The sequence below is a fragment of the Astatotilapia calliptera genome, chromosome 6 (assembly GCF_900246225.1).
Source record: "Astatotilapia calliptera chromosome 6, fAstCal1.2, whole genome shotgun sequence".
NCBI lineage: Eukaryota > Metazoa > Chordata > Actinopteri > Cichliformes > Cichlidae > Astatotilapia > Astatotilapia calliptera.
Window position 1 is genome coordinate 21439421 of NC_039307.1, and position 21642 is coordinate 21461062.

Consider the following 21642-nt stretch of genomic DNA (forward strand, 5'->3'; position numbering starts at 1 on the left):
ATGGAATTTGATTTAAAATAAAGCGCTTTCTTAAGAGATTAATGCTTTGCAACAAATGTAAGTATTTATAACAAAGCTGAAAAGTGAGAGCTGCTGATGTGCAACTGCATGTTGTTACATGTAATTAAGCTTTGTTTGCAATATCATATATCATGTAAGACTTGTGCTATACGTTTTTTCATGTCGTCTATCTTTCTATGTGCAAAAGCTACATACGTTATTTTACTGCAAGAGAGAAATACCATTCAGATCGATTATGCATTATGTTGTTCCAACATCAATAAGGTGTATTGCATTCCTCATATTCATTCTTCTTTGTGGTTCTTCCTAAACACAAAGCACTGATTACATAGCTTCAACAATACCCACAACCATCTGATACATTTGTGTTCAAGTGAGGACAATGATAACCAGAAGGGTGGAAACAATGGAGTCGATAGTGCCTATTCTTGACTCTGGCAATCAAAAATGAAACAGCTATTGTATTCTGTGATATGAATAACCCTTAAATAAAAGCCAAAAGTAAGCCAAAGCCAATGTCCTCATGGGATATTAACCTCCACTGTTGTTTAGAAACTGCAGTCCCAATCACGCTTCCCTGTCCTAAATTCTTTCTCTTTGACTCACAGGATAAAGCAAGGGATTTTGTGAGCTAGGGGACTTCAAAACTTTAATATTCAGCCCCAAAGTACAACGTGTTGTGTGTAGTGATGACCTCATTATGTGGAGAGAGCAATAGAAGCCAGACATTACAGACAGTTTGACAATCCCCGGAGCTCCTGGCCTCTGGGTACAGAGGAGTGTGCAGCTGGACACTGTGGAAAATATGAATATGAGTTCTGAACAGATGGGGTTATATAAACCAAGCCAATGGTTTGCACTTGCTATTTTACATACACATGTATACACACATGCTACACGAATGATTGCAGATTGCAGCACTCACTGACTAGACAGCAATTTGCTGAAATCAGAGGAAATCTCAGCATGAAGCTGTGTAGCTTTACAAGAATAAAATAGCTTAACATCTTGAACTGCTCTAGTCTACCTGCCTTTAGCTAAATATAATAAAGTAGTTAGCAACTATTCAAACTCAGAGATTTATTCCCAGTGTAGTGTGGTACCAGGTGGTTCAAGCCAGTGAGGCAGATAGTGAAAGGCTTGGATACACCCTGAGACAACTATACAGAAACCCTATAGTCACGCACCTCTATCTGACAAATGAGGAATAGCTTGCTAACATGTTGTGCTGGATTACTGCCATGCACTAAAAACACAAGCAGATGGGAGACAATGGACTGCTATTCCTGCTCTTTTCTTCTCCCACGACAAAGAAATAGGGAGACTGAAAAAGAATACTGGAGCTTAAAACAATGCACACAACTGGCTATAACCATTTGTCCCCCAAAATAAATGTTTTTGTTTTTCATTACCTTTACTGATTATCATTTTCACGGCAATCTTAATTCACTCTTTGTTTTTTCAAACAAACCCTAGTTTTAGAAAAATTCTCTTTCTAGCATCACTCTTGAGTTGACGATAACATGGTCATTTCCCTAAAAGACTGTTGATGCTCGGCAGCGAGATTTTGTCTTCCACAGCTGCACAGCATCAAAGGTCTATCTAATTCAGTAGTGTCTTACTCACCTAATATATTGGCTGGAGCTCTGTGTAATCCAATTTCCTTGGGAGACATAACTTCTCTGAGGCTTTCAGTGATTACCTGCTCATTTCAGACTCTGTAATTGTCCTCAAGTTCAACGGACTAAGCTTGAATGTAACTTTGTGACTCTCTCCTCTGAGACTGTCTTGTGCGCTGACATAGTGATAAATGACTAATTAATATAGCCTATTTCTGAAGTAGTTTGGTGGTTTGTAATGGATGACTAGATAGTTGAGTGAAATAAGAACAGAGGGACCATTTGTCATGAGTTCTGGGGATATTTTTTTTAATTAATTTCTGTGTATTTTCCATCTCTGTTCTTTATGGTATATGAAAAGTCTGTATGATGCATTACTGTTACAACATAGCAGGCTTATAATACATAGTTAAACACTGTACAAATGATATGTAGAGGACAGTCAACCATCTCAATCAAGCTTGAGCTGAAACCTAATCACAAAGCTTCTTTGAAACTACTTAGAGATAAATGGTTATCATTTGAATCCATCCATCCATCCTTTTTCTTTTGCTTATCCAGGGCCAGGTCGTAGGGTCAGTAGCAAAAGCAGAGAAGCCCAGACCTCCCTCTCCACATAGACCTCCTTCAGTTTATCCAAAATTACACCGATGTAATCTCACCAGCATATCTTGGGTCTACCCCGGGCCTCCTCCCAGTAGGACATATCCAGAATACCTCACCCAGGAGGCATCCTGAACCACCTCAACTGGCTCATTTTAATGTGGAGGAGTGACAAATGACTGTTCTCTTCACCCTATCTCTAAGAGAGAGGCCGGCCAGCCTTCAGAGAAAGCGCATTTCTACTGCTTGATCTGCATTCATATGACTGGGAAGGCTGAATTCAGGTAGAGTAGCTGGGTTTATGAGTGAAGCTAAGAAGGATCTGGAGACTGTGAAGTGGACAGATAACACACCTGTGGTAATCCAGGTTCTGTTTTGGGGTATCAGTGTGGTAGGGGAGTTTAGCCCAAAAGCAAAGCTCACAATTAAACCCATTATTCTGTGTTCCAAATATCACAAATGGTCATGAGCTATGGGCAGTGGCTGAAATGAGTTTCCTTTACAGTGCATTTGGGCTCACCCTAAGGGACAGTGTGCGCAGCACAGATAACCAGAAATAGCTCCTCCATTCTGTTACATGGAAAAGGACCCAGATGAGGGTGTTGCAACATCTCGCCACTATTGTCAAGTGATACTGGATTTCTCTGTGCGATGTTGACAAATCTTTACCTTGCAATGTAAAGTGGCACAAGATGAATTGACAAATAAAGCTCAGTTGTCTTCTGCTGATTTACCATACATAGAATCTAAAAGCATCCCATGAGGTTGTTCCCGCCGTAAAGTCAAAGATCACCTACCAAAAACCTATAGCTGGTAGTGCAGGTTTATGCCTTATCAATAATTTGTTGGACAGTGACACCATTTTTGTAGTTTTATTTCTGTACACCACCATAGTGGAAAAATCAATAAAAATCAAACAATCCAAATGTGCTGGGGGTGCTGGTTAAGTTCACATGTTGTGCAGACAACCATATGCCCCAAGGCAAATGCCTCCAACCCAGGGCCCTTTGATGGATGACTGCCCTCACACCTTTTCTCCCTGCTTTATTATTTCTTCTTTATCTGCTATCTATTCAAGGAAAAGAAGATCCAAGAAATCAAAACAAAAGTGACTGAAGTGCAGACTTTCAACTTTCATTTAACATTTAACTATGATTCAGAAATTTGACAACCATTTAAGTATTACAGTCATTTTTTATAGAAAGTCTCCCATTTTCAGAGGCTCAAAAGTAATTGTACAAACTATCAAAATTTTAAATACATGTGAAGGTATGCAAATACTTTCAGGTCAAGAGTGATGGTAAATGTATTTGTATAGCGCTTTACTTTGTGCCCCAAAGCGCTTTACACTACATTCAGTCATCCACCCATTCACACACTGATGATGGCAAGCTACATTGTAGCCACAGCTGCCCTGGGGCTCACTGACAGAGGCGAGGACCACCACCAGAAGGCAATGGGTGAAGTGTCTTGCCCAAAGACACAACGACCGGGACTGTCCAAGCAGGGGCTCGAACCAGCAACCTTCCAATTACGAGACGAACTGACAACTCTTGAGCCACGATCACCACAGATAACCAGGGGACTGGGAAAAGAATGCATATAAAAAAGTTCCAGTAAGGCTGAAGGTACATATGACAGTATGTTACAGGGTTTTGGACTGGGTGAGATAAGGTCCGTGTTCCGTATAGAAAAGATTAATAAACCTTTTATTATTAGAATATTCTTAATGTGTAATAATGTGTTAGTCCCCATAGGGAAATTGCTCCTCTGCATTTAACCCATTCACCCAGTGAAGCAGTGGGCAGCCACCAATGCAGCGCCCGGGGAGCAGTGTGTAGGGATGGTACCTTGCTCAGGGGTACCTCAGGGTAGCCATTCAGTGGAGTCGAACCCCCAACCTTCTGATCATGGGGCCACCACTCTATCTACTGAGCTATCCCTACCCCCAGTTGATTTTGTTGATTTTGTTGATTTCTTGATTTAAGTTACAATTTTACTACAATAAACAAAGGACTTCAGTCAATAAATGATATAAATGTGAACAGGAGGAGTGGGAGCCCTTGTAGATTTTTTATTTTCATCTCTTCAGTATTTCTTAGAAAGCAAAGGCACAGCAGTAAAAGTAATGTAAATAATACAATTACTGTTTCAGCTTCAGGGTCCTTCTGCGCATAATGGGTCCTTGTCACACTTTTCCTAACTTCCTGGAAAACGAATTCCTGAAGATTAGCTGTGAAAAAGAAACTGTAGCTGTAGTTAATAGAGGTGAAAAGAAAAAATTAACTTGGTAGCTTGCTAAGAAAAACAAGGAAAGTCTCAACTTTGGCTTTGGTGCATATTGATTTGATGAGGATATTTACATTACTGTAAATGATAAAAGTGTTTGCTTTTTTTGTAAAAGGAAATTGCAAAACCTATTCCTAATAATGTTTTTTTCAACTATTAATAATAAACTAAAACAGGCAAATTCAATCCAGAAAGATCCAGAAAGAACAAAATGTGATTTTGAAACAAAAATAAAGGGAAGTAAATAATTTTTAAAAAAAATCTAGTGAATCATGCAAAACTATTATAACTGCCAGGCACACATTAATTCTTTATGTATCACGCACAGCGCTGGCTCTCAAGCTGGTGTCACACTATCAAAATATCGAGTGTCTATCCTGTCTAAGATAATCAGTCATAACTTTCTGCAAATCACACCTAGTGTTATCCACACAGCTAATTTAGTAGGCTTGTTATTTATTATTATATTATTATATTTATTTCTTCAATTTTGATGATGTCATAAACACAAATACAGTATATTTTTGCTTAATATTACCAACAGCTCCATCCCGCTCTCAGAGTCCCAGATTTCCTACACCCCGTAGAAGCGCTCGCACACAGGAAGCACGCATGCGTCAACGACGGAGACTCTCCTGATTTGACAGCCCTGGAATCTACCACACACACAGTCCACTATGTTGCAAGGCTTTCCGTTAGTAGCGCACCATCATCTGCACCTGCCTACTCCGTTGTTGTGGTTGGAGCGCTGGGAGGGGTCATTATTTCGCAGGGAGCTGTAGGAGGAGGAGGCACTTCCGAGACACCGACAGAAGCGTGTAGCTTTTAGATTCAGCACCACAAGACTGAGGAAAGCGTCCGGATTGAGTCTATTTGCACGTTTTGCTGTGGCTTTACTGAATAGGAGGCCCCCCCACCCCCTTCGTTTTCTGTTTGGGAAATACTCAGTGAGAACAGGCGCCGTGAGTAGTTTGTGGACCTACAAGAGGTGTCATCTCCAACGGTTAAAGGTATGTAGTTAGTTGTCAGCTGAGAGATTTTTGCTGCTAGCACATTGGTAGCATTACACTTGCTGCACTGACTGACCCGCCGTGCTGCTAACATTAGCTTAGGCGAGGTCCGGCTTTTCATTCATCATTGTGCTTTAGCCAGTTTGGCGGGGCACTTGACTACAACCCCTCGTCGAAATACTTTACGCTTCATTATTACCATAGCAGAATCAAGAGACTTTTATATACTGAGCTGGAAATTTCTCGTTAGCTAAAAATCTCAGTGTCGCCCACTCTGCTAACGTTATCTAAACCGCACTCCCGAGCGCTGCTATCCAGTGAACCCAGTGCTGAAAGCCTGTCTGTGGGGCAGAGCCATGCTAGGCTGCTAGGCTAGTATAGTAGCTAAAGCTAAAAGACACCGGGGTACTTTATTGCCAGTAAAATAACGGACCCACACCTGCATTGGAAGCTGCTTAATTATTCAGGGGCTGCTTAGAACACCTCCCGTTTCTTGTTTTACGCTGAGACAGTGAAGCATGCACCCGCCGTGTTGTTAACAGCACTGTTGCATTTCTTAGATAATTTTAATCCTCTTTGTTTAGCCGAGACTGTTACTTTGTTACTTGTGAGCTCATCACTCTTTTTCTGCGGCAGCCGAAGACTTATTATTAGCTCGCAGCTGATTTTGATTCCGTTATTATAACACCGTCTTCGTCCGAGTCGAGGATGTGAAGTGAAGTGGCAAAGTGACGCTACACAGCTTTGCTTTGTCTCAACGCTGCAAGTGCAAACCCTACTTTTAACGCCAAGTCCGTTTCTTTTTAAATGAGGAATAGCTGTTTTAGTAGCCTCTTTATTTAGCCCACCCGAGTTCACTTACGCATAGACTTTTCATGCCCTTAAATCGCCCTATTGTCACATTATGGCACAGTGGAATAAACTAAAGCGCTCTATTCAGCGGAAGCACTCATACATAGGAATAACATACAGTCGAGTGAGGGTTTGGCATATTATACATTTTTGAGTTTCTGGTTATTTATTTATTTATTTATTTTTTGTAAAATTCTAAGTTTGTGTGTGTAGTGTTTGCGTTCATTTATTACTCTGCTTGGTGACCCAGTGTAGTTTGCCTCATTCCTTTCCTGTAACTGGAGATCTGAGATCCCAGAAGCCTCTAGAGTTCACACAGTGTCTCGATTTAGAATCTGAACTTTTGATTGGCAAGGGGGCATGCTGAGCTGACACTGATGGGCTGTGCTGGTCTCTCCCTCCTATGTTTATCTTCACATTTTGTTTGCTAGAAAGGGGAAGCCTGGAACAAATGAGACAGTCGAAGTTCAAATCAAAGAGGAATCTTGTTTAGAGTGTTAATGATTTGGATTTTAAAAGAAGTCTTGAGGAAGAAAAAAAACTATATGTGTGTCCTCCAAAGGCATCAACAGATGTTATGTTTGCCAGCTGTCACAGTGATTACACCTATAGTGATTATTTATATGTTCAGGTAATTCATTAGTTATTTTCAAATACACAAATTAATCATTTAGTTTATACAGTTCCAGAAAACTAGTAAGCAATTTTATGTAAAATGTGCCTACATTTGAATTTAGTTTAACATTTAACAGTATTACACATATTGAGGATAAATTAAATAAGGCAAAATGTGGAAGATGAGGCAGTCTTGCCTGTAAAATAACCTGAATGATAGCGCAAGTATGAAAACTGTTGACAAAACTGTCACATTAGTTTCTGAAGAATAGTTATCAAATAATCAGCTAATGATTTCAGCACTCAATTAGATTCCCGTGCTTCGATTTGATGATCAAAGAGAAGACGTGTAGCTGCACTAATTTTGCTATGTAAAACTATAAGCACTAAATATGTCTTTTACACAATACTGACAAGAGACAGCCAAAGCAAGAGCTGTGATTCCACGCTGCCAAGAATGGACAGACTCTGCTCTGCCCTTTGGGAAATGCTGCATATGTGTGTCACTGTCTAACCATCTGCCTTAGACCTTATCTTTATGCAGGGCTTATTTGTTTAACCTTTGTGATTTATATATATTTAATTGTTGTCATTTTAACCAATGCTAAGTGTGCTTTAGTCAGTAGCATGACATTGTTTATTTACAGGGTTTTTAATCACATTGATCTTTTGGAAAAACCTAAAGGGGAAGCTCAGTTTCTTTGAAGTAGTTTTGTATGAGGTACTTACCCTTAATCACTGTATTACCTATAGCTTATGCTGGCACTCCCTAGTTTGGAGAAGCAGTTTGTAGTATGGGGACAGAAACTATGCAGTGCAGTGCTGTAGATAAGGTATGTCTGCTGTGATTTTGCCAACAGGCATAAGTAAAATGATTAGCTGGAAGTGACGCAATGCTTTTGCTATTGTCTATTGCGAGCTTGGCCCTTTTCAGAAAAGGACAACAAAAAGGTCTGGTTAAAAAAGTTGCTAAATAGACAACAATGAGATCAGCTGGAGCATGGTGATAGATTCCTTGAGTGAGAGGATTGTCAGCACTCAAGCTGAGAGGGTCCATGTTTCCTTATAAACAAAGCAAACAAGAATATCCAAATTATGAAACCTAACATCAATCTAACAAGCAAATATCTGAAGAGTCGGATAATGTCTAATGATTGGCTAAGTGGTCTAGTGCAGTGGTCCCCAACCCCTGGGCCACGGACCAGTAACAGTCCGTGAGTCGTTTGGTACTGGACCACGAGAGTTGAGGCTCGGGTGTGACATTTATGATTTTAAGGGGTTTTATCGGTTTTTAGCGTTATTTTTCTATAGTTTTTATTGTTAACTCGGTGGCCCTGGGTCTTTTCCCGTGTGTTATGAATAAATCCGATTTTTTTGGTACCGGTACTGGTTTTATTTTGTTGTATTTATCCGCGACACCTTAAAGGCCAGTCAGTGAAAATATTATCAGACATAAACTGGTCCGTGGCGCAAAAAAGGTTGGGGACCGCTGGTCTAGTGGCTTTTAAGAGATTATAGAAGTATATAACGTTCTCTGTTTCCCGATGGAAAGAGCCGTCTGATGGCAGGATAAAGAGGTGAAATAATACAATTAACACTTTAAATGATATCGTTACATTTCTTTTTAGATAGACCTCTTTTTCGTTGGCTTAATTAGAGTTTGTTTGAGTCCACCAGCACGGCCTGCTGGATTTCAAACTAGAGTTGTTGCATGTGAGGAATACATTTGCTGCGGATAAGTACATCATACACCACTGCTTCGAAGAACTCAAACCTTTCAACAACAATTTGAAATCAAAGTCACACAATCACAATCAGAACATTGTCCATTGTTGAGCAAAATTAATTTGAACTAATTGTGAGACAATTAAACTCTTTTCTTATCCAAATAACAAAAATTGTAGTTTTTTCCAGCCACCTTTATGCAATCATGGAAATATTTTGGCTCATTTAGTGTATGTCATTTACAGTATAAAATCCCGTTTCTGTCACTGGGGGATAAGGAAAGGCCATAATTTATGGGTGTGACTGTGCAATCAATCGCAGCCAGGAGTGCATTGTGTTCTCTGTCTCCTGGGAGAGGAAGTGATATTGGCTGACTACCATGGAACCCCCTGTTGTTGTTATACCGAAGCAGAGCTTTGAGGTAGCCATGGTTCCCCGCTAAGTGGAACACGACTGCTTCTCCTCTTAAGCCCTCTTTCACTCCAGCTCTTGCACAAATATTTGATGGTGTTTAAGAGATGAGGGATGAGGCAATAGCAACAACAGCAAACAATCGATTCTTGTAGCACACTTGTCCACAGTGTCGATTTTAACTCTCCTAAAACTAGGGTTTATATTATCCTGCTGTGCCTTCATGTAGAATTGCACTGTCCAGACAGCAGGCATTTTCACTAAGCATTCATTGTCTTCTATTTTCAAGGCATAATACTGTGCTGCTGCGAAACAGTGTTATTGGTCTGTGTGTGTGGGGACAGATAACTCTTTTTCAGCCTACTCAATAGTATATGACATGGGCATATGTTGCATTGGTTAGATTAATCCTTAACTTTTTATAGAACATTATTCCACAATGGACTATAGAGGAAAAAATAGGACTGAGATCTTTATTTTTTCAAGGGGGACAATAAATTAGATGATCCAGCAGTACTTGAAAATATCGTGTCAGCAGCAGTTTGGCACAGCCACAAAGAACAGGGGTATTCTCTTAATTTACTTTTCATGTCTATTATTCTGCAAAAGACCACAACTGCAGCTACAATGCCGGGAAAAAGGGCCGTTTGAGTGAACATTTATAGTGTTCCAGCCAAGCTTGATTCTTTACAAGACTGTCATTACCAAAAAAGAGAAAAAAAAGAAAAAGAAAAATCAATAAACTCAATCTCAATTACTGAGGATGGTCTGTGAGTGGGTGTGGTCGAATAACATTTCCTCCCATAAAAAAATGCTCATGAAGTGTTGGAAGCCATCAGGAGACTCAAGAAGCTAATAAAATTTAAATAAATGAAAAGTGCAATGTATGTGCATCTCTTGTGTCATCACGAATTGACTTGTGTGGGAACAATTGTTAAATTTTAATGTTTTGAAACTTGGATCTTAAAACCAGGTTGCAGCTAAATTTTTAACAGCACTTTGGAATTATAGGAATCCTGCCCTTTTCAGCCACTGTAAGCTGCGAACAGATATTCACAGATTTTAAGGTGTGGGATGGCTTCAAAATCAGAGTGTGATAATATTTTAAAAAACAAAACAAAAAACATCCATATAACCATCCATCTATTTTCTTTTGTTTATTCGGTTCTGAGTTGCAGTGGGCCATGAAACTTATTCCAACTGCCAGAGGGTGAGAGGCAGGGTACACCAGGGACATATCACTAGTCCATCACAGGGCTAACACAGAGAGACAGATAACTATTCATGCTCATGTCCACATCAATGGCCAATTTGGCACTGTGCAAAGGGCTTGAGCCACCGCTCATTTCTTTATATTTTGCTTCCAAGGAGCAAAATATAAAGAAATGGTCCTGAGCAATAGTTCTTCAGATATTTTGAAGGTCTTTCATGGTTTTTCTTATTCACCCAATGACTATTTTCAGAGGAATGGTTTGTTTGTTTGTTTGTTAAGCCACTCAATACTGATCTATGAAACATTCAAGCGTACAAGAGACACCTAGTTCAAAGGATGAACTAATGTGCTTGAACATAACAGACAACTTTGCAAGAAGACTGTTTTAAATTGTATCTTTAGGCACCTTTTACTAGCACACTGTCACAAAATTATATAATTTATTCGCATTTCTTTAGTTCAAACTACAAAAAACAAAAGATAACAGGTTGACATTTAAGATAATGTTTTTTCGCCATTAAGGTGATTCGAAAGAGAACTTGGCATATCTCAGCAGGGTGTTTAATATCCTTAAGAAATAAAAGGTAAATGGACATGTGGAGGACAAACGAAGAATTGGCAGGCCTTGAAACAATGTACAACAGAGGAAAAAAGTATCTGGAAGAAATAGGAAAATATAGAGAAAGGATCTGACACAGGACCCGAGAAATGAGCTGACCCTTTAGTTGATCTGTTTAATGATCGCTGAAGCCATGTCAGAAATAATCACAGTGGAACGGTGGCTGTCACCACACAAGAAGTTAACATCAGTGGCATCAGGTGCATTAGTCTCTACAGCCATGCATGAAACATAGTGGTCGTGTTTGGAGCTGCATTTCAGTCAGTAGCATTAGAGATATTGTCAAGATTAATTGAATTATGAACATGAATAAGTGCGATTCTAGTTTAATCCATCAAGCAATGGAAAACGTGGAAGACTGCAGACTTTTGCACACTACTTTGCATTGTCCTACACACTGTATTTGCACAGTGGTTTAATAGAGTCTGCAGATAAACGGTGCATACAGCAGCAGTTTTAACAAAAGTGGATAACATTGAAAGCTTCAGTTTATATTATTGACAAGCTATTAGCAAGTTAGATAGACTGTTACATTCCCCCTGTTTTAAAGTCCCATTGCAATACAGTGAGGTAGAAAGTAAAATTAGATTTTGCACTTATTTTAAAATTCCATTCAGCACTCCATTAAAAATCAAAATATAACTTGAGATTTTATCCTCTTAGGCTGAAAGGTATCCAGGCAGCTGTCACTGCTTTCTGCCCGGTTTTTATAGACTCAAACAAATGATGAGGTTTTTTTTTTAATGATTGTAAGAATTTGAAGTAGTAAGACTGACTTATGGGAATTTTACTGGTAAATATTTCATCACTTTAGTGTTTAATGTCAAGTTAATGTCAGGATGTAATGTTCAGGACTTCACAGGGATGCTCCCTTTACACTGTGCTGATCTACTAAACTATGTACTTTGTTGTAGTCATACAGATACTGTGTTTACTGTGGCCAGCTGCCTGTAAGCATATAGCGCTTATAGATTCAGTAGCAGTAACAGCCCCTTGGGCTTTTTGCACAAGAGCTCTTTTTCAAACATGGTTTTAAGTTTCATGTCAAATTGGAGAAAATGAGAGAAACTTTTGGTGGCCATCTGGTAAACCAGGTTTTTCATAAGTATTCTGCTACAGCTAACCCAATTTTTTTAGCTCATTTAACTGATGTGAATTCATTCGGGAAGTCAGCATAAGGATGGGAAATCTGGAATGTTATATATAATATTTCTGCACAACTGGCCACAGAAAGTAGTGAAATCCATCATCTATATTTTTAAATGAGTCACTCTTCCAAAAGCAAACAAAGATGGCAATACTGTATTTTAAAGATGTTTTTTCATTGTATACCTTGTTGTTTAACTGATATCTGAGACATTTATATTCCTTCATTTAGGTAGTCACGCCCACACTCGTGCCAGCAGCTCTGCCACACAAGGTCATTGTAGTTGACTAAAAATAAACTAAAATTATATCTGGAAAAAACCCCAAAACAGTTATCTAGGATCTGCTGGAGCCACTCGTCCAGTTTGGGGGTCGATGCACCGAGTGCTTAGATTACCACTGGGACCACAGTTGCCTTCACCCTACACATCTTCTTGAGCTTTTCTCTCAGTCTTTGGTACTTATCGTGTTCCTTTTTCCCGATGTTGCTGTCATTGGGTATAGCTATATCTATCACTACGGTTGCCTTCGTCTGCTAATATGTCGAGATAGAGAGAGTTGGGTATGTGTGTGTGTGTGTGTGTGTGTGACTTTGGATATCTACAACACTGTGATCAACTGCTTTCAAAGGTTCTGTGTTTTTATTGTAATACTTGCACTAATTTCCATAAATCTTGTCTCAGACATATGCTCTCCATATAATAAAATGTAATAAAGACTTAAACTAACACTTAAATTAATAAAAACTCAACTGAAATGAGCAAACTCACCTTGGAAAAGCAAAAAGTGGAACAAAATAAAAATAAAAACTAATTAGACTCACAGAACTAACATAACTTTGCTGCCACACAGTATAAACTTACTGTGGATAGTGTGGCAGCAGCTGGGTCTAACACCAAATATAAGTTATGTCAAATGCAAGTTTTGTTTTTATACAATTCACTGATAAACCCAAAATTTTGTAATCGCGCGTTTTGTCAAGGGAACACTTGCATCTGGGGAAAATGCAGTCTGCTTATTTCACAGTGAGCTGCTAGTTAGATAATGGAAATCTTTTGAATCAGCAAAACATAAAGACCAAGGAGCTCCCTTTACAAAATTAAAGCTGTTCTTTGATAACAACTTTAATTAAGAAGTGGAAACAACCTCTAATGAAATTTTAGTCGTATCAGTGGAAAACAGAGTGGACAGTGGACAGAGTTCAGTTCTCCCGAGAGCTGTATATTTTTTCACAGCACAGACGGCACCTTTTCTCATAGAGGTTCTGAACTAGAGTGTTATGCCACGCTGCTGCCAAGTGTCACACTACTGTTGTAATGAGTCTCCCCCAGCCTCCCACAGATGTCACAGTCTCTTGGAAGCAGTTATTGATTCTGACAAAATTGAATTGTTAATAGCATTTTTCTTTTTGTCTGCTGGTGGCCCTATCGGTTTGAGCGTATAAAATAACAACAAAGCCTAAGTTATTTTCCAGAATTTGTCCAGGTGATTTGGATCTCTCTTTCACCTTCAGAGGAGTGCTTGAAAGAGTAAAAATGAAATGCATTCATGCAGATAATTCATGTGAGATGTTTTTATCGATTGCATCTGTTATGATATTGTTTTGGCATAATGTTGTATTTCAAAAAACAGAACATTTTATGTCTATTCTTTGAAAAGATATTTGATAGTGACATGTGGAAATTGCCCAAAATTGTGATAACTTTTTCATCTGTTCAGAGATTAATGAACAACTAACAAGCACGTTAGTTTCAGTAGGACTCAACAGCAGGGAGGTATCGCTGTAGGAATCCGCTGTGTTTTGCAGATGTAGCATGTGCATCAATGAATGAGCACTAACAATGTTGTTTGGTGAACTGTATGTAATTTCAGAAATTCAGGGTCATCCTTACTTGCACATTTGTCATTTCTCTAGCCATGCAGTGCCATGTCAACACACTCAGGTTGCTAGAAGGTTCTTTCTCGCCTTCTGCTTTGTCCCTATCCTCTATCATGCGACCTTATTGTTTTGATCATCAATAACGACGCTGTGTGGAAAGTCTTGCTAGAGGGCTTTCAAGTCCCTCATCTTCTCAGTTGTTCTGTGCTTCTGGGGCCTCTCTTCTCTCTCTCTGATTCTTTTTACACCCCCACCTCAGGCTACATCTGGGACCAACATGGGCCCCAAGTATTTGCTAGCTCCTCCCCCACAGTGTGTGTGTGCGCTCTGTCTTGGTGAATTAACTTCTCTATTGTTAGGTGACTGCTTTTCTTCTCTTTTCTTACAGAAAATCTATATGCTGACCAGGAGCAATAGATTCATAGCTTAGCCTAGAAGCTTGGAATGAGTGGCTGGGGAAATAATTCTCCCCCCCCTTCAAAAGTTGATTTCAAATGAACCTCAACCTCAGTCAAGATAAGATGGATCTTTTCTATAAATAAACCAAAAACTGGGGTGTTAAAGGCTTAGAATCTGCAGCTGCTTACCGATTTTCACAGAAATGCCCTACAGTGCAGTGGCTGAATGCAGCTTTCAGCGTCTTTCCCAATTTCTCAGAAATTATTCCCATACTTCAGTGTACTGTGCTTCCTGCTGTTCCTTTCTCTCTTGCCTACAGTCGTTCATAGTTACCCAGTATTAACTCACTGCTTTAAAACTTTACAAGAGCTAGTGATCCTGTGTGTGAGTTTTTAAACAAGAGGCTAGCTTTCTTTTACAGTAACTTCAGTGGACAGTTTCAGTTGACTTAGTTTCTATTCCTGTTGATTTAGTGCTGTCTTGGGTGTGGGTTTAGGGTGGTTGTCCTGTTAAAAGATGCATCTTTGGTCCAGTCAGTCAGGTGCTTTGAAACACTAAAAAAAATGTTTTCATGAGATTAAGAACATGTACATTCTTTGCTTTGGTCAACTTTAGTAACCTTGGCTAAACAACTTGTTTCTGGACATTGATCACGTTCGCCATTTTTCTCTGGTTTAAAATAAAACAAAAATGAAGCCAGTTTCTGTTGAGGTCTGTAAGAAAACGTTTATCCTCTTCACATGCTGTAATGAACTAAGTAGGCACTTTTTTAGTTAGTTGATCCTCCTAATTGCTTGTCTAATTGAACACAACATGATTCATTATGTAAGCTATAGTATGGTCCCTGGCCTAAGGAGCCCAGTCACAGCCATATGTCATGTTCCAGAATTTCCATCAATGTATTGCAAGACTGGTGGTCTGGATTGACCTCCAACCGGTTCTTTGGACTAAGGATTCTTTAAAAAAAATCTTTTGTAGACAAAAGTTACCCTATTTCAGTTACCTTACAGTTTCAGTTACCAATTTTTACTGGAGCCAATCCCAGCTGTTTTAGGGTGAGAGGTAGTGTACACCCAGTCTGTTACAGGGCTAACACAGAGACACTCACATTCATACCCTCATTCACACCTCACAAAATGTTTTAAAAGCATTTTAAAAAAATAAAAATTCAAAGAAGAGTACTCAACCATGAAAGATTTCAACGTATTACTGTTCAGCAAGATGGGGGCTTGAGGCTTTAAGACTAAGTTAAAGTTTAAGTTATGTAGCAGGGGACATGTACATTATGTGCATCATGAGAAGCCCACTTATATGTCTTTCAAGCTGACCTGATAATGACCATTATGTTGTTTTGCTACAACGTACAGGGCTATGGTAATAATATTAAATATTAGATGGCCATGGAAAACCTGACCCATGACCTGCACACATACATGTTCAGCATCCATGAAGAACATTTATTGCTTTCATTGTCCTGTTTGCTCTTTCCTCCCATCACTTTCTCATCTGGCCAATGAGTTTTGCTGTGCTCAAGTTCTACAGTATTTGAAATTAAACACAAATCAGGGAGCATTCCCCAAATAACATTTAAAAAATAAAATAAAAACAGTAATAAAAAACAAACAAACAGTGAAGTGGTTTTAGTTATCCACTAGATGGTTTGATTTTTTTTTTAGAAGTTGCAGATTGCATGCATCTTCATTCTTTTTAACTGTATTCCACTTCCAAAGGCAAACCTCATGTCTGATGTGGGATTATAAATCTTTATTTATATGTGACCTATTTATTCTAAACTGCTGTCATTAGTTAATCCCAGACAGTAAACCATAACTAAACTGTCATGGGCTGCCATACATCTAGTAATAATATCTATGATTTTAAGTATATAGCTCTGTATTTTAGTGTATGTGTATATGTACATATTTAACTTAACTGAAAACTCAATCGCTGGAAACAAGCTAGCCTTTGCCTGCCTTGTCTTATGTTTCATTACCTACAGGCTGGTCTGGTTGCTGCTGTGGTGGTCATTGATTTCATTCAGCTGTCTATCCAGTGAATCTGTAATCTTTCTTGTGTTCTGTACTTGCGTGCAGCATATCCAGTTCTCTTCATACTTGGAAGATCTGGTTGGCATAGCCTATAGATTGCAGCAAATCACTGGAAACAAATATTACTGTTGCCAGCTGCATTCTAGGACTGTGGATCTGAGCCTGTTTGTGCAGCAGACTCACCATAGAAAAGTGACAATGAGAGGAGTGTTAATAATGATAATCCTGACAGTTTTAAATGACGTGACTTCAGCTGACTGAATGTTTAGATATGGTTTGATGAAGGTCTGACAGATTTTAGACATTTGTTCTAATGAAAAAAATTTTTCTTGACATAATTTGGATTAAATGAAAACAGATTAAAAAAAAAAAGCCCATTTGGGGAATGGCAATGGTAAATGGCAAACCACTTTGGATATAAAACATGAATTGTTTTAGTTGAGTTTTCCAATGTTCAAGTTAATTTGGGTGCACTGAATAATGAGAAAAACAAATTCCTGTTTGTTAGGGAAGAGAATAACAAATTGATTAATGAGTAAAAGCCAATTAGTCTAGGATTTGTTTTTTTTGTTTCTTTTAAGTATTGATGGACTTCACCCTGTGTGATGTATTGTTTTAGTTGCAGTAGAAGGGAGAAATGCCAGTAACCCTTTAAAGGAACATTTGAATGATAATTGCACAACCAGTGCCTAGTCATCCTTTTAAGAATTAGGTATTAGTTGAAAGCTACTGAAGTATTCAGCTCTACGAAGTACATAATGCATTCTACAAGGTATACACACTCATTGGTTTTTTTTCTATGATACTCATCTTCTTTTGTGTTTTCATGATAAAAAAACAAAACTTTTACATTCACCAGCTGTCCTGCACCTTATACTAAAGCTTCTTTTCTTTTACTATATTTCTAGGGTTGCCACTCAAACAGATCCTGATGAGTGGGGTAAAATGCGATATACTCAAGATTACAATTTCCCTTTCTACTAACACCGACTATATCCAAAGGACAAAATGTGACTTTTTGGAAAAGTGTTTCATTTGATTGAGGGATCACTTCCAGTCAGTTGGGGGTAGGTTATCAGAAGAAGTTGTAACTCAGCTTTTTGTTGCAGACATTATGTATTTAAAAAAGGGTTTTGAGTTCCTTAGAGAACATGACTGCTTTGAGAATTTCACAGGTTGTGCTCTACTTTGATCAGGCTTTTTTGGACACTCTGAAAACACGGCTCTGGAGAACAGCGATATGACAGTTTGAGCCTTGACTTCTGCATTTACAGATTCCCCTGCTGCTCCACGCATCTGTGTGCATGTATTTAACTCTGCTTTGAATCTGGGTCAGTGCAGTGTTGGCATATTAACTTTACATAATGGCAAATGACAGGGATTGTAGTCACAAAGTTGGTGTCAGAGGGTAAAAAAAGAGCTGATGCCCATTTTATGCATTGCAAGCAGTGTTTAAATGTTGTTTTCTACCTTTGAATAATATGCATGTTCTCAGGGAGAAAAATGTGCAATTTATGGTCCTTTATAACCATTCAGATATTTCATTTGAAATGCATTTTAAATGCCTCAGCCTTGTAAGCGCTAATACGTTTTTTGACTCGCCACTAACTTTCTTTGTTGGAGAGTTTAGCAGATGGTCTAGCAGTAAATAAGACTATAATTTTCCTTTTGAGTGTTAAAAGTATTGCAAGCTCAATTTCGAGGACCTTCCTCTTGTAGCATTATTTTTACCCGGCTTCTCGCCCATGCTTAAAATAGAAATTAGTCAGTACTGATAATATTATATATTACTGATATTAAAACTACTGTAAACATACTGAACAAGGGGCTGGGAAATAAATATGCTTTAGCATTTACCGTTTATGCATTTATATATTTTTATTGTTTTGCATTTTTGTTTGAATATAGTGTTGTAAATGTAAATATGAGTAATCCCCACTTGTTTTAGCACTTGAATTTGTCCTAATTTCTCTGCTCCTTAAATGCTTATCATGTATTAACCTCATTTGTTAATACATTCAGTGTAGTGACGTTAATCCATGTTTACACGCACATGAGGCAGGGTGGCATCTTGATTGTGATTCTGCCTTTAAGACCATCACAGGAGAAAATAGTCAAATCACACATAAGGACTGTAGTGAGCTTGAATATTCTTTTTCATCACTTTGAGATGCAATATGTGTAACTCATGAGACTTTAACATAAATGTCTTTTTAATTGTTTCTTTTTATGCACTGCACTTTGCCAGATTTACAGAATCTGTTAAGAGCTGAAGAGGCAATCCAAAAGAACAACTGAAAAAAGAACAGATTGGAAAAGGATCTATTCAATTTAGCAGTTTAAATGTTGCAGTTGTGGTAAGTGGGGAAGTGGTTCAAAGTTAGTTGTAGCTGGCAGTGAGGCTGGGAAATATAGGTTTGGACTGTTAACAGAGTGAGTTGAGGAGGGTGTCTGCTGGAATACAGATGGGAGAGGCAGGCTTGGTAGCTGGTGGAGTGAAGCTTGGCTGGTGTTGGCAAGAAGCAACTACACTACCTAAAGCACAGGAACAAACAAAAGTTTCTAGAAGGTCAAACAGTATTGGAAAAATGTTGCTGAACCTGAATTTAGTTTGTTGCATTTACACCATACTGGTGAACTTAATCCTCTCAGGGAGAGTGGAGTAGGGATAGCTCAGTAGGTAAAGTGGTCGCCCCGTGATCGGAAGGTCGGCGGTTCGAATCCACTTAACGGCTACCCTGAGGTACCCCTGAGCAAGGTACCGTCCCTACACACTGCTCCCCGGGCGCCTGCTTAGTGGGCTGCCCACTGCTTCACTGAGTGAATGGGTCAAATGCAGAGAAAAGCAAGTAATTTCCCCATGGGGATCAATAAAGTATCCATTATTATTATTATTATTAAATAGTTGGAGCAGATATAGGCCTACACTGCAAGAGCTTGATTTGTGGGTGAATCTTTGGTGTACAGCTGGATTCTAAATTCAAACATATTATCCAATATTAAATAATATTGTCAGGCGCAGTGGCCCGTGGACATGGGATGGACTCAAGTGCAGATTCAAAACCGGAGGCCAGGGGTGAGGTGTAACGAAAAGAGATTTTATTTTACAATGCTCAGAGGCTAACAGAAAGTGCAGACTAGAATCAATGAACATAAGCTAGATGTCTGAGGCGAGAGAAAAATACTGTGATGATAACTAGATGGCAGGGATAACTGGGTGCAGGTACTGGGCAGGGGAAACTGTGGCGGGCCAGGGCACTGAAACAGAGGACAGAGCAGTCAGGGGAATCCCACAGAGGGTTGCGAGTGAATCTAAGGATAGTACACTGAGCTGTCTTACAAGCTTGCAGGTGGGGGTTGCGTGGAGGGGGGAGGCAGGAGAGGTCCAGGTGGGTGCTGCATTCAATGCAGGGAGGCAGGCAGGAGAGAATGGCAGCTCCAAAACGGAGAGGGATTACCGGCGGCAGCAAACTGGTATCCAGGAGAGCTTGGTAGGTGGGTTTCAGAGGCTGACGAGAAAAACAGAGATACGGTTAATACACACGATTAGTCGCCAAGGAACGGACGTGAGGCCGAGAACTGACTAAAGTTGGCAGATAATCTGGCGAAGACCAGTTGAGTGCGCCGGTCATAAATACTGCTGGTACGATTGCCATCTGGTGAGGAACAACAAAGACTCCACCCAGTGGGGAGGAGCTGATGCTGTGGAAAACCACCCAGACCACGACAAATATATGTAATAACCTGCAGGCAGAATCTAGAGTCATCAGCATAGAGGAACATAACATTCCTTAACACCTTCAAGTTCCAGTGCACATGTTGGTGACAGCGGCCCAAACCGGACTAATGGTGAAGAGCAGTCATGATAGGCCTACTGGCAGCTCTGAAGATTGTCTGGGTAGAGAGCCGTATGCTGTATTGTCCAGCAAACATGATTACAAATCTGTAGACTGTGTGCTGACAGACTGACGAAATGGTCTTTTTGTGGTGTTTCTCCCTGTGGGTGCCCACTTATTGGCCTGTCTTTGATGTTGCCTCTCATATGGCCTTCATTTTGGAGATGATTTCAAGGCTCATTCCAAATATTGGTGCAACTTGATTTTGCAAAAAGAACAGCTTGAAGTTGCCCTGTGGCACGGGTCCTACCCATATCAGTGAAATCTGGGATGCTTGGAGCAGACTCGAACTGTAGCAGGGTTCTTGCTCACAGGTGCTGCTAATTAAGCACCAGTCAGACACCTGATGAAATTCAAAACAAGAGTCAAAGCAGTACAAGCTGTTTAGCATTGACAGAGTTCTTTATGGGGACAACCCACATACTGAACTCTGCTGCTCAACCCATAAAGTGCATTTTCCATAAAAATCTGGCACCGTTTAAGGGGAAATAAACAGACTTTCCAAAGGTATAAGATTTACTGCCAAGGAGAATTGTAACAAAGAAATGATCAACTAAACTTCCTAACTTCCTTCATTTTTTTGTGCTAAGTTTATAAGGTTTGAGTTGATCATTAATTGCAAAAGAAAACATATATAGCACTGCCGATGGCTGTCTGTTGTCTAGGTGCTCAATTATGTGTTTCTTCCCCCCCCCTTTTTTTGTTTTGTTATATAGACAAAAAAATGTGATTTTTGGGCAGTTGAGACCTGTGTACAGGTGAACTGGCAGCAGTGCAGAAATAAAATGCCACAGTTGTAAACATAAACAAACCCAGAAAGGACAAACACGGAAACCAAAGAACACGAAGAAGAAAAATGCAGCAGAAACACTACGAATCAGGGAGATGCACAGCTGGGACCATGACAGAATTGGATTCTATTTGTGGCTATAGCTGACGGGTGCGTGTGGAACTGTTGCTTCTGCCCTTGCTTGCTCTCCCACAGCAGCATGTTGGCTGCTGTACTCCTCTCCTACATCACTCTCTTCATTAGCTACAGCTTTCTCTTCCTGAACCTCTCCTGCTGCTTCAGCTGCTGCTGGTTGGAGGCTGGAAATATTCAAAACAAATGAATTGGATAGATAATTGCATTGCTTAGACTTTTCATATGCTTGGCACTCTGTTTAGCTAATAACTCTGGTCCAGACTGTGTCTGTCTCTCCTTGGGGTGAGTTTTTTTTTTTTATAAGTCTGTCAAAATAGTTATCAAAACATTCTGTGAGAGAAAGGATAAACTCTCATAACTCTTACCCAGTCC

General features: G+C 39.5%; 1 protein-coding gene across 5 annotated transcripts in view; it reads left to right on the forward strand.

The window, feature by feature from the left end:
• Positions 1 to 5150: 5150 nt before the first annotated feature.
• The window catches only part of ctnna2 (catenin (cadherin-associated protein), alpha 2), a 341963-nt gene continuing 325471 nt past the window's right edge, over positions 5151 to 21642 (forward strand). For 2 of the 5 annotated variants that reach the window (XM_026171091.1, XM_026171090.1), the window contains exon 1: positions 5158 to 5542. The gene's annotated coding sequence lies outside the window, so the exon portion shown is untranslated. Of the gene's footprint in view, positions 5543 to 21642 lie in introns of all 5 variants that reach the window. The other 3 variants (XM_026171092.1, XM_026171093.1, XM_026171094.1) reach the window with 3 other exon arrangements.